This window comes from Berghia stephanieae, chromosome 13 (genome assembly GCF_034508935.2).
Source record: "Berghia stephanieae isolate SIO BIC M18660-M18661 chromosome 13, UCSD_Bste_1.3, whole genome shotgun sequence".
NCBI classification, from domain to species: Eukaryota; Metazoa; Mollusca; class Gastropoda; order Nudibranchia; family Aeolidiidae; genus Berghia; species Berghia stephanieae.
In genome coordinates, this window is record NC_088372.1 from 9,500,931 (window position 1) to 9,514,812 (window position 13,882).

Genomic DNA, 13,882 nt, shown 5'->3' on the forward strand with positions numbered 1-13,882 from the left:
CAGGCGTCATGTACCGTTCTATATGTTAAATTAATGTTGCTGTTGGGACCCCTGGTAAAGCGCTTTGAGCACATTTAGTGGATATTGCGCTATATAAAAGCTCATTTTTAGAGTTCTTTTTTTTTTAAATTTCCGTTTGTTTGAGTAAATTGTGTAAATGTGTATTGCGTGTGCATGTGTATGTTTGTATGATTGTGTGTATGTGTAAGTATGTGTATATGGGCGCGCGCGCGCGCGCGTGTGTGTGTGTGTGTGTGTGTGTGTATGTGTGTTCGACGGAAAGATTAGTGTAAGTTGGATTAGGATTAGAGTTAGGGAAAGAAAGGGATTTCAATACGGGTCTCCTGCTTCTAGGCTTGAGGATTGGAATTCCATGTAAGACAAGCAAGGCCCCATAAAATGATTTTCCGTCAGTATGGGTTTTAAACGCAGTCATTGTAGTAGTAGTAGTAGTAGTAGTAGTAGTAGTAGTAGTAGTAGTAGTAGTAGTAGTAGTAGTAGTAGTAGTAGCAGTAGTAGCAGTAGTAGTAGTAGTAGTAGTAGTAGTAGTAGTAGTAGTAGTAGTAGTAGTAGTAGTAGTAGTAGTAGTAGTAGTAGTAGTAATAATAATAATAATACACATTTATATAGCGCTCATTCTCGTGTAAAACACAAGCTCTGGGCACTTTACAATATAAATATCAATTTTAAGTGAAAAAAATAATAACAACAATAATAATTCATAGCCAAATCAAGGATTCATATAGAGTCAAGAAAAACAAATACAGTAAAAATGTGTCTTGAGATTCTTTTTAAAAGTAGGTAAAGACTTGCACTCCCTCAGACCACGTGGTAGTTCATTCCAAATCTTGGGGCCGAAACAGGCAAACGATCTATCACCAAATTTTGTTCTTGATCTTTTTTCCGAAATTTTCGTTTGGCCATTACATGATCTTAAAGTGTAATTTTCAAATTTACACATGACCACGTGATCTGTGAGATATGCCGGTCCTATACCAGCCAAACACTTATAAACAAGACACGCTGCTTTGTAATATGTGCGCTTTTCAATGGGCAACCAATGGAGAGATGCCAACAAAGGGGTTGCATGATCAAATTTTTTTTGGCCAAAAACTAATCTTGCTGCACTGTTTTGCAGCAGTTGTAATTGTTTAATAGAAGCCTGAGGCAAGTTGACAAGCAGCGAGTTACAATAATCTAGTTTCGAAAAAATGAGGAAACAACCAATGTTTTACATGTTCCAATTGCAATATACTGACGGATCGAACTGATTTTCTTCAATTGAAAGTATAAAGATTTACAGAGAGCAGAAATGTGAGCTGACATTCTCATTTCTGAATCAAAATAGACACCCAAATTTTTTATAGTCTTTGAAACTTTGATCTTTTCACCCCCAATCAACACCTCAAGACCATCATTCACCTTCAACTGCCCTCTATTTCCCACAATCATCACTTCTGTTTTTGACTCATTCATTTTCAACTTGTTTGCATCCATCCACTCTTTCACATCCGTCACACATTCTTCCACACGTTTCACAATATTTTCGAGATTTTTAGTTTTATCAGTAGCATAACGTTGCGTATCATCTGCATAGAGATGATAGCGCAGCCCATGACCAGTGATGACATTAGATAATGGAGAAGTATACACAACAAAAAGAATTGGACCCAAAACAGAGCCTTGAGGAACACCAAAAGACAATGTATGTTGACGAGAAAGTTTATCTAAAATCATAACCTGTTGCTTTCTGCCATCTAAATAAGATTCAAGCCACTGCAAGACAGTCCCAGACAAGCCAAAAGTTATATTAAGTCGTTTAATGAGAATACCGTGATCAATAGTATCAAACGCCGCCGAAAGGTCTAACAATGTCAGAAGAGAAACAGAACCTTTATCTAAAACATCAAGCAAATCACTCACAACACAGCACAGAGCAGTTTCTGTGCTGTGGTAAGAACGATAAGCTGACTGAAATTTTTCCCATAGATTGTTTTCATGGAGATGTTTGGAAAGACGTCTGAGTACAACTTTTTCAAGGATTTTAGAAAGAAATGGCAGATTTGAGACGGGACGGTAGTTACTAAGGTCATTTACATCGAGATTTTGCTTTTTTATGAGAGGCTTTACAATTGCATGTTTATAGATATCTGGGACTTGTCCTGAGATAAGTGACTGATTTATAATATAAGTTATGCAAGGTATCAATTCAGGAAGACATAATTTCAAAATATTAGTTGGTAAAGGATCTAAATCACATGACTTCGAGAAAGATGAAAAAATTATTTTAGAAATCTCTTCTTCAGTTGTTCCTTTAAAACAAGAGAATCCCTGTGAACCCGAAAAAGGGTGGAAATTTATATCTTCATTTTGCACGAGGTCCAAATTGTTCCGAATTTTCGATATTTTTCCCGAAAAGAAATCTGAAAATGCATCCGGCTGCTTTTCTACCGGGATATTAGTGGGTAGACACATGCCCTTTTCTTCCCCTAAAAGTTCCTTTGAAACAGAGAAAAATTCCTTAGTGTCCCTCACTGATGACAGTTTCGTGTTATAATAGTTTCTTTTGCTTTTTTGCAGGTGGTTTGATACTTATGCTTTTTTGCTATATATATCAGCCGGCCAACCTCAAGGCCCGATTTTCTCCACGATGCCTCTGCATTCCTTTTTTCCCTTTTGGCAGTTTTTTCACTCTGGTTAAACAACGGAGAGGGTTTCCTGGAATTTATTAGTCTAGTTGTCTTTGGCGCGTGCCTGTCGATGACGTTGCGCAGTAGTAGTAGTAGTAGTAGTAGTAGTAGTAGTAGTAGTAGTAGTAGTTGTTGTTGTTGTTGTTGTTGTTGTAGTAGTAGTAGTAGTAGTAGTAGTAGTAGTAGTAGTAGTAGTAGTAGTTGTTGTTGTTGTTGTTGTAGTAGTAGTAGTAGTAGTAGTAGTTGTTGTTGTAGTAGTAGTAGTAGTAGTAGTAGTAGTAGTAGTAGTTGTAGTAGTAGTTGTAGTAGTAGTAGTAGTAGTAGTAGTAACAAGATATGAAGTGAATAGAAAAGTGCCAGAAGACAATAGAGAATAAAAAATTTTCGCGGCGGTGGTGGGGTTCGAACCTGCGACCTTATTGGTACGACAACTCCGCCTGGCAGGTGAGAGCGTGGCTCTACCGTGTGAGCTATCCACGAACACAAAATATTCGTTTCAAACCCAAAGTCATTACTAGATCCCCCTCTCACCCACTTCTTGAGACCGCCGATTCGTTCGTACACCACCATCGCGAATAATTTTGACCAGCAGTTAAGCTTAATAGCCAATATTCTCAACACAAACATATAACATAGAAACGATTGAGACATTGAGTATGCTCCGGTGTATGGGGTGAATTTTTAATTCAGAAAAGTGAGTGGAGCAGGCACTTATGTTGGTAACAACAAGATATGAAGTGAATAGAAAGGTGCCAGAAGACAATAGAGAATAAAAAAATTTTTCGCGGCGGTGGTGGGGTTCGAACCTGCGACCTTATTGGTACGACAACTCCGCCTGGCAGGTGAGAGCGTGGCTCTACCGTGTGAGCTATCCACGAACACAAAATATTCGTTTCAAACCCAAAGTCATTACTAGATCCCTCTCTCACCCACTTCTTGAGACCGCCGATTCGTTCGTACACCACCATCGCGAATAATTTTGACCAGCAGTTAAGCTTAATAGCCAATATTCTCAACACAAACATATAACATAGAAACGATTGAGACATTGAGTATGCTCCGGTGTATGGGGTGAATTTTTAATTCAGAAAAGTGAGTGGAGCAGGCACTTATAACAACAAGATATGAAGTGAATAGAAAAGTGCCAGAAGACAATAGAGAATAAAAAAATTTTTCGCGGCGGTGGTGGGGTTCGAACCTGCGACCTTATTGGTACGACAACTCCGCCTGGCAGGTGAGAGCGTGGCTCTACCGTGTGAGCTATCCACGAACACAAAATATTCGTTTCAAACCCAAAGTCATTACTAGATCCCTCTCTCACCCACTTCTTGAGACCGCCGATTCGTTCGTACACCACCATCGCGAATAATTTTGACCAGCAGTTAAGCTTAATAGCCAATATTCTCAACACAAACATATAACATAGAGACGATTGAGACATTGAGTATGCTCCGGTGTATGGGGTGAATTTTTAATTCAGAAAAGTGAGTGGAGCAGGCACTTATGTTGGTAACAACAAGATATGAAGTGAATAGAAAAGTGCCAGAAGACAATAGAGAATAAAAAATTTTCGCGGCGGTGGTGGGGTTTGAACCTGCGACCTTATTGGTACGACAACTCCGCCTGGCAGGTGAGAGCGTGGCTCTACCGTGTGAGCTATCCACGAACACAAAATATTCGTTTCAAACCCAAAGTCATTACTAGATCCCTCTCTCACCCACTTCTTGAGACCGCCGATTCGTTCGTACACCACCATCGCGAATAATTTTGACCAGCAGTTAAGCTTAATAGCCAATATTCTCAACACAAACATATAACATAGAAACGATTGAGACATTGAGTATGCTCCGGTGTATGGGGTGAATTTTTAATTCAGAAAAGTGAGTGGAGCAGGCACTTATGTTGGTAACAACAAGATATGAAGTGAATAGAAAAGTGCCAGAAGACAATAGAGAATAAAAAATTTTCGCGGCGGTGGTGGGGTTCGAACCTGCGACCTTATTGGTACGACAACTCCGCCTGGCAGGTGAGAGCGTGGCTCTACCGTGTGAGCTATCCACGAACACAAAATATTCGTTTCAAACCCAAAGTCATTACTAGATCCCTCTCTCACCCACTTCTTGAGACCGCCGATTCGTTCGTACACCACCATTGCGAATAATTTTGACCAGCAAATAAGGTCGCAGGTTCGAACCCCACCACCGCCGCGAAAATTTTTTATTCTCTATTGTCTTCTGGCACTTTTCTATTCACTTCATATCTTGTTGTTACCAACATAAGTGCCTGCTCCACTCACTTTTCTGAATTAAAAATTCACCCCATACACCGGAGCATACTCAATGTCTCAATCGTTTCTATGTTATATGTTTGTGTTGAGAATATTGGCTATTAAGCTTAACTGTTGGTCAAAATTATTCGCGATGGTGGTGTACGAACGAATCGGCGGTCTCAAGAAGTGGGTGAGAGAGGGATCTAGTAATGACTTTGGGTTTGAAACGAATATTTTGTGTTCGTGGATAGCTCACACGGTAGAGCCACGCTCTCACCTGCCAGGCGGAGTTGTCGTACCAATAAGGTCGCAGGTTCGAACCCCACCACCGCCGCGAAAATTTTATTCTCTATGTCTTCTATTCATTCATACTTGTTGTTACCAATAGTCTCTCACTCACTTCTCAGTAGTGTAGTAGTTTATAGTATAAGTAGTAGTAGTGTAGAGTACGAGTAGTGTTTTGTAGTTGTTTGTTGTTGTGTTTGCAGTAGTAGTAGTGTAGTAGTAGTAGTAGTAGTAGTAGTAGTAGTAGTAGTTGTTGTTAGTAATAGTAGTAGTAGTAGTAGTAGTAGTTGTTGTTGTTGTTGTAGTAGTTGTAGTAGTATAGTATAGTAGTAGTAGTAGTAGTAGTAGTTGTGTATGTTATGTTGTTGTAGTAGTATAGTAGTAGTAAGTAGTAGTATAGTATTGTGTTAGTAGTAGTTTGTTGTTGTTGTAGTATATAGTAGTATAGTAGTAGTTAGTAGTATAAGTAGTAGTAGTTGTAGTTTGTTAGTAGTAGTAGTAGTATAGTATTGTGTTGTTTTGTTTAGTAGTAGTATATGTAGTAGTAGTAGTAGTAGTAGTGTGTGTGTTGTTTTGTTGTTTGTAGTATGTAGTAGTAGTAGTAGTAGTAGTATGTAGTAGTATATAGTAGTGTAGTAGTAGTAGTAGTTGTTGTTGTTGTGTTAGTAGTATAGTAGTAGTAGAGTAGTAGTAGTAGTTGTAGTAGTGTAGTAGTAGTAGTTAGTTGTAGTTGTTGTGTTGTTGTTGTTGTTGTAGTAGTAGTAGTAGTAGTAATGTTGTTAGTTGTTGTAGTAGTAGTAGTAGTAGTAGTGTTAGTTGTTGTTGTTGTAGTAGTGTGTGTAGTGTATGTTAGTATGTTAGTTAGTAGTAGTGTAGTAGTAGTAGTAGTAGTAGTAGTAGTATAGTAGTAGTAGTAGTGTGTGTTGTTGTTGTTGTAGTAGTATGTAGTAGTAGTAGTAGTAGTAGTAGTAGTAGTAGTAGTAGTTAGTAGTAGTAGTAGTAGTTAGTAGTAGTAGTTGTTGGTTGTTGTTGTTGTGTATAGTAGTATGTATAGTAGTAGTAGTAGTAGTAGTAGTAGTAGTGTAGTTGTTGTTGTTGTTGTTGTGTTGTTGTATGTGTGTATAGTGTAGTATAGTTGTTGTTGTTGTTGTGTGTGTGTGTTGTTGTAGTTGTTGTTGTGTGTGTTGTAGTGAGTAGTAGTTAGTAGTAGTTAGTAGTAGTAGTAGTAGTAGTAGTAGTAGTTAGTAGTATAGTATAGTAGTAGTAGTAGTATGTAGTAGTGTTGTTAGTTGTAGTATGTAGTAAGTATAGTAGTAGTATAGTGTATGTAGTTAGTAGTAGTAGTAGTAGTAGTAGTAGTAGTTATAGTAGTGTGTTGTATAGTAGTAGGTAGTAGTAGTAGTAGTAGTAGTAGTAGTAGTTAGTTATAGTGTAGTTGTTAGTTGTTGTGTTGTTGTTGTTGTGTTGTTGTTGTTGTTGCTGTAGTAGTAGTAGTAGTAGTAGTATAGTAGTAGTAGTAGTAGTAGTAGTAGTAGTAGTGGGAGTGGTGGTGATGGTGGTGGTAGTAGTAAGAGTGGTTGTGGTGTTTGTAGTAGTAGTAGTAGTAGTAGTAGTAGTAGTAGTAGTAGTAGTAGTAGTAGTAGTAGTAGTAGTAGTAGTAGTAGTATAGTAGTAAGTAGTAGTAGTAGTAGTAGTAGTAGGTAGTTAGTATTTTAGTAGTAGTAGTAGTAGTAGAGTAGTAGTAGTATAGTAGTAGTAGTAGTAGTTGTAGTTGTAGTAGTTAGTGTGTTGTTGTTGTGTAGTAGTTAGGTAGTAGTAGTAGTAGTAGTAGTAGTAGTTAGTAGTAGTAGTAGTAGTATAGTAGTAGTTTGTTGTTGTTGTGTGTGTGGTGTTAGTAGTAGTAGTAGTTAGTAGTAGTTGTTGTGTGTTAGTAGTAGTAGTAGTAGTAGTAGTAGTAGTAGTAGTGGAGTGTGGTGTGTTGGTGTGTTGTAGAGTAGGTTAGTGGTGTTTGTTAGTATTTAGTAGTAGTAGTAGTAGTAGTTAGTGAGTGTAGTAGTAGTTAGTAGTTAGTAATAGTAGTATTTGTAGTAGTAGTAGTAGTAGTAGTAGTAGTAGTAGTAGTAGTAGTAGTAGTAGTAGTAGTAGTAGTAGTAGTAGTAGTAGTAGTTGTTGTTGTTGTTGTTGTTGTTGATGTTGTTATATGCGACATGTCTTACAAAACTTATAGAAGAAAAAAAAGGAATTCAAGAAACATTTAGTTCTATGACACAGCCTTTTATCTACTTTATTTACTTCTTATCCGTCGTAATTTTCACACGAGTGTTGGTTCGTGGTTTTCGGTCGATAAGAGGGAGATAAAAACACACACAAACACAAAACATTATTTTTTTAATGATCGTGCCAAAAATGGAATGATTGAAATGTTATTTAGACTAGTTTCGACAAACCATGGGCTGACAAAAACATACATTATATGATGGAGGCATTCTGTAAGCGCCTCGTGCTAAGGGAATCAATCCAAGTAATCCTTTAACAAAACCTGAGAAAAAATAAAACCTAGTGTACCTTTAACTAACCCTAATAGGAAAAACAAACACCCAATGTCCTGTACTCGTGAAAGGTCAATTTGATTGCAAGTGCTTTCTCCTTTATATGATAATGGTTTTTGTAGTTGAGATTTAGGAGAGAGGGTGAAGAGTGAAGATTGAATATATAAGGGAGATAACTAGAGTAAAACATTAAAATTCAACATTTAAAACTGATTTTAAGAGGATATAATAATAAGAAATTATTATCATATTTTTTACATATTGTTTAAAAAAAACATTTAGCCAAATTTTATAAAAGCAATTCGTGCAATGCATTCAGAATGATATAAATAAAAAATATACAAAATAATGCAAATTATCAACTTGATACGTAATATGAAAATGTTTAATATAATTGGCAAAATCGCATGTTTGGTATCTAATCATATTTATTTAGTTTTAGTGAATTTTGTTGAAGTTAGCAGTAGGTAGATAAAATTCTAGGCTGTTGCTAGCTTATTTTGAGTTACCTAGTCTTGAGCCACGATTTACCATAGCGGCTAGGGGAGGGCATCCGGGTCACCAAAAGGTCACCGATGCTTTAGGTTTTGAGAAGTCCGAGGCTTGTCCCTCAGGCGAGCTACTAGCTCGCCAGTGAGACAATTTGTCCCGATCCACCATCGACGATTTTAGTAATTGAGAAGGTACCGACCTCGACTTAGGTCTCGATGCTTTTCTCGTCTCGAAAATCTCGGTCATCGATGCTTCTCGTATTGAGTCTCGAGACTATACTGCGCGAGCGACGCACGCGTTACTAACAATGTGTACTGTCTGCATTGTTCACACCTCTCTCGTCGGCGATGATTTGAGCGAAGCTCGAGACTTTTTTGTGTCTCGATGCTTTTTTGAGTCTCGAGACTCAAAACAGTCTCGAGCATCGCTCAAGTCATCGGTGCTTTCATTCAATACCTAGTCATTGGTATTGGGTATTGACATTATATCATATTTTAAACAGCTAACAAAACACAAACGTCGTAAATAGATCAAAATGGTTAATTTTTAATTCAGAAAAGTGAGTGGAGCAGGCACTTATGTTGGTAACAACAAGATATGAAGTGAGTAGAAAAGTGCCAGAAGACAATAGAGAATAAAAAATTTTTTCGCGGCGGTGGTGGGGTTTGAACCTGCGACCTTATTGGTACGACAACTCCGCCTGGCAGGTGAGAGCGTGGCTCTACCGTGTGAGCTATCCACGAACACAAAAATATTCGTTTCAAACCCAAAGTCATTTCTAGATCCCTCTCTCACCCACTTCTTGAGATCGCCGATTCGTTCGCCACCATCGCGAAGTAATTTTGACCAGCAGTTAAGCTTAATAGCCAATATTCTCATCACAAACATATAACATAGAAACGATTGAGACATTGAGTATGCTCCGGTGTATGGGGTGAATTTTTAATTCAGAAAAGTGAGTGGAGCAGGCACTTATGTTGGTAACAACAAGATATGAAGTGAGTAGAAAAGTGCCAGAAGACAATAGAGAATAAAAATTTTTTTCGCGGCGGTGGTGGGGTTTGAACCTGCGACCTTATTGGTACGACAACTCCGCCTGGCAGGTGAGAGCGTGGCTCTACCGTGTGAGCTATCCACGAACACAAAAATATTCGTTTCAAACCCAAAGTCATTTCTAGATCCCTCTCTCACCCACTTCTTGAGATCGCCGATTCGTTCGCCACCATCGCGAAGTAATTTTGACCAGCAGTTAAGCTTAATAGCCAATATTCTCATCACAAACATATAACATACAAAAGATTGAGACATTGAGTATGCTCCGGTGTATGGGGTGAATTTTTAATTCAGAAAAGTGAGTGGAGCAGGCACTTATGTTGGTAACAACAAGATATGAAGTGAGTAGTAAAAAATTTTTATTCTCTATTGTCTTCTGGCACTTTTCTACTCACTTCATATCTTGTTGTTACCAACATAAGTGCCTGCTCCACTCACTTTTCTGAATTAAAAATTCACCCCATACACCGGAGCATACTCAATGTCTCAATCGTTTCTATGTTATATGTTTGTGATGAGAATATTGGCTATTAAGCTTAACTGCTGGTCAAAATTACTTCGCGATGGTGGCGAACGAATCGGCGATCTCAAGAAGTGGGTGAGAGAGGGATCTAGAAATGACTTTGGGTTTGAAACGAATATTTTTGTGTTCGTGGATAGCTCACACGGTAGAACCACGCTCTCACCTGCCAGGCGGAGTTGTCGTACCAATAAGGTCGCAGGTTCAAACCCCACCACCGCCGCGAAAAAAATTTTTATTCTCTATTGTCTTCTGACACTTTTCTACTCACTTCATATCTTGTTGTTACCAACATAAGTGCCTGCTCCACTCACTTTTCTGAATTAAAAATTCACCCCATACACCGGAGCATACTCAATGTCTCAATCGTTTCTATGTTATATGTTTGTGATGAGAATATTGGCTATTAAGCTTAACTGCTGGTCAAAATTACTTCGCGATGGTGGCGAACGAATCGGCGATCTCAAGAAGTCAGTGAGAGAGGGATCTAGAAATGACTTTGGGTTTGAAACGAATATTTTTGTGTTCGTGGATAGCTCACACGGTAGAGCCACGCTCTCACCTGCCAGGCGGAGTTGTCGTACCAATAAGGTCGCAGGTTCAAACCCCACCACCGCCGCGAAAAAAAAATTTATTCTCTATTGTCTTCTGGCACTTTTCTACTCACTTCATATCTTGTTGTTATCAAAATGGTTATAGATATCAATGTTTTATTATTATACAAAGTGAATTTATTTAATGTATTTTAAGTTTTAATACAAAAAAGCCATCCAAATCTCATTTGAAGTGCTACTTCTCGGGAATTCCCGACTTTTCCTTGGTCATCGATATCGGGAAGTTTTGAGTGTTGGTGGCCGATGACTTGAGGTATCATCGAGACTTCCGCTCGACACTAATAGCGGCGGGCATTCGGAACATTTTCATGTTCCTGGTACGATTGTGTTCCTGGTGGCGTTGTTCCTGGTACGGAACCTGTTCCTGGTGCGATTGTTCCGGTCGAAGAGAGTTTCGTATCAGTCATGTCCTAAGTAGTACGGCGCATAGATGACACGGGTACGACGTTCGTACTCGTGTTTGTGGTACCTACCACAGACAGACGAAAGGTTACGTACTCGTGTTTGTGGTACCAACCACAGACAGACGAGAGGTTCAGACTGGAGGGAGGGACGTAGGCTGGTTTGCGCTCTCTCTCTCTCTCTCTCTCTCTCTCTCTCTCTCTCTCTCTCTCTCTCTCTCTCTCTCTCTCTCTCTCTCTCTCTCTCTCCTCTCTCTCTCTCCACACACACACACACACACACACACACACAGTAACAGTAACATGACCAGGAACTTGTTCCTGGTGGAGGTTCCTGGTACTAGTTCCTGGTTGAGCTATGTTCCTGGTGTTACTGTTCTCGATAACCAAAACCCGTGCGGCACTAATTTCCAAATTGTCAACTGCCCTTAATGAATGAATATCTTCCGCCGACCCTTTACCGTTTTGTATTCGTGGAACAAAAGAGAAAATACGGCAAACAATTATAGGCTAGTAGGTATCAAAATCAAATTTTCCTCTGATTTTCATGTCGTTCCGTTTCGTCTGAAATCCAACACCAACCATTCTAGTTCCTTTTCGGACGACTTCTGGAAAGCTTCGTACTGCTCTGAGGGCGTCCGGATGGCTTGAGAATGCTTTAGATGACCTCAGGGCTGCTTCTCTAGGCCTCGGACGGCAATTAGTAGGACCCGAAACGATAGGGAATAGAAGTAGACATTAAGACAAAGATGGAAATGGCTTGTAAGTCAAATTAAGTGAGTAAGTAAGTCAAATTAAGTGAGTAAGTAAGTAAGTCAAATTAGGTGAGTAAGTAAGTAAGGCAAATTAAGTAAGTAAGTCAAATTAAGTGAGTAAGTAAGTAAGTCAAATTAAGTTAGTAAGTAAGTAAGTCAAATTAAGTGAGTAAGTAAATAAGTAGTCAAATTAAGTGAGTAAGTAAGTCAAATTAAGTGAGTAAGTAAGTAAGTCAAATTAAGTGAGTAAGTAAGTAAGTCAAATTAGGTGAGTAAGTAAGTAAGGCAAATTAAGTAAGTAAGTAAGTCAAATTAAGTGAGTAAGTAAGTAAGTCAAATTAAGTGAGTAAGTAAGTAAGTCAAATTAAGTGAGTAAGTAAATAAGTAGTCAAATTAAGTGAGTAAGTAAGTCAAATTAAGTGAGTAAGTAAGTAAGTCAAATTAAGTGAGTAAGTAAGTAAGTCAAATTAAGTGAGTAAGTAAGTAAGTAAGTCAAATTAAGTGAGTAAGTAAGTCAAATTAAGTGAGTAAGTAAGTAAGTCAAATTAAGTGAGTAAGTAAGTAAGTCAAATTAAGTGAGTAAGTAAGTAAGTCAAATTAAGTGAGTAAGTAAGTCAAATTAAGTGAGTAAGTACGTAAGGCAAATTAAGTGAGTAGGTGATTAAGTAAGTCAAATTAAGTGAGTAAGTAAGTAAGTCAAATTAAGTGAGTAAGTAAGTCAAATTAAGTGAGTAAGTAAGTAAGTAAGTAAGTCAAATTAAGTGATTAAGTAAGGAAGTAAGGCAAATTAAGTGATTAAGTAAATAAGTAAGTCAAATTAATTAAGTAAGTAAGTAAGTCAAATTAAGTGAGTAAGTAAGTAAGTAAGTCAAATTAAGTGAGTAAGTAAGTAAGTAAGTCAAATTAAGTGAGTAAGTAAGTATTTCAAATTAAGTGAGTAAGTAAATAAGTAAGTAAGTCAAATTAAATGAGTAAGTAAGTAAGTAAGTCAAATTAAGTGAGTAAGTAAGTAAGTAAGTCAAATTAAGTGAGTAAGTAAGTATTTCAAATTAAGTGAGTAAGTAAATAAGTAAGTCAAATTAAGTGAGTAAGTAAATAAGTAAGTCAAATTAAGAGAGTAAGTAAGTAAGTAAGTCAAATTAAGTGAGTAAGTAAGTAAGTAAGTCAAATTAAGTGAGTAAGTAAGTAAGTCAAATTAAGTGAGTAAGTAAATAAGTAAGTAAGTCAAATTAAGTGAGTAAGTAAATAAGCAAATCAAATTAAGTGAGTAAGTAAATAAGAAAGTCAAATTAAGTGAGTAAGTAAATAAGTAAGTCAAATTAAGTGAGTAAATAAATAAGTAAGTCAAACTAAGTGAGTAAGTAAATAAGTAAGTCAAATTAAGTGAGTAAGTAAATAAGTAAGTCAAATTAAGTGAGTAAGTAAGTAAGTCAAATTAAGTGAGTAAGTAAATAAGTAAGTCAAATTAAGTGAGTAAGTAAATAAGTAAGTCAAATTAAGTGAGTAAGTAAATAAGTAAGTCAAATTAAGTGAGTAAATAAATAAGTAAGTCAAATTAAGTGAGTAAGTAAATAAGTAAGTCAAATTAAGTGAGTAAGTAAATAAGTAAGTCAAATTAAGTGAGTAAGTAAATAAGTAAGTCAAATTAAGTGAGTAAGTAAGTAAGTCAAATTAAGTGAGTAAGTAAATAAGTAAGTCAAATTAAGTGAGTAAGTAAATAAGTAAGTCAAATTAAGTGAGTAAGTAAATAAGTAAATCAAATTAAGTGAGTAAGTAAATAAGTAAGTCAAATTAAGTGAGTAAGTAAGTAAGTCAAATTAAGTGAGTAAGTAAATAAGTGAGTCAAATTAAGTGAGTAAGTAAGTAAGTCAAATTAAGTGAGTAAGTAAATAAGTAGTCAAATTAAGTGAGTAAGTAAGTAAAATTAAATGAGTAAGTGAGTAAGTAAGTCAAAATAAGTGAGTAAGTAAGTAAGTAAGTCAAATTAAGTGAGTAAGTAAGTATGTCAAATTATGTGAGTAATTAAGTAAGTAAGTAAGTCAAATTAAGTGAGTAAGTAAATAAGTAAGTCAAATTAAGTGAGTAAGTAAGTAAGTCAAATTAAGTGAGTAAGTTTAATAAGTAAGTCAAATTAAGTGAGTAAGTAAGTCAAATTAAGTGAGTAAGTAAATAAGTAAGTCAAATTAAGTGAGTAAGTAAGTAAATAAGTAAGTAAGTCAAATTAAACGAGTAAGTAAGTAAGTAAGTAAGTCAA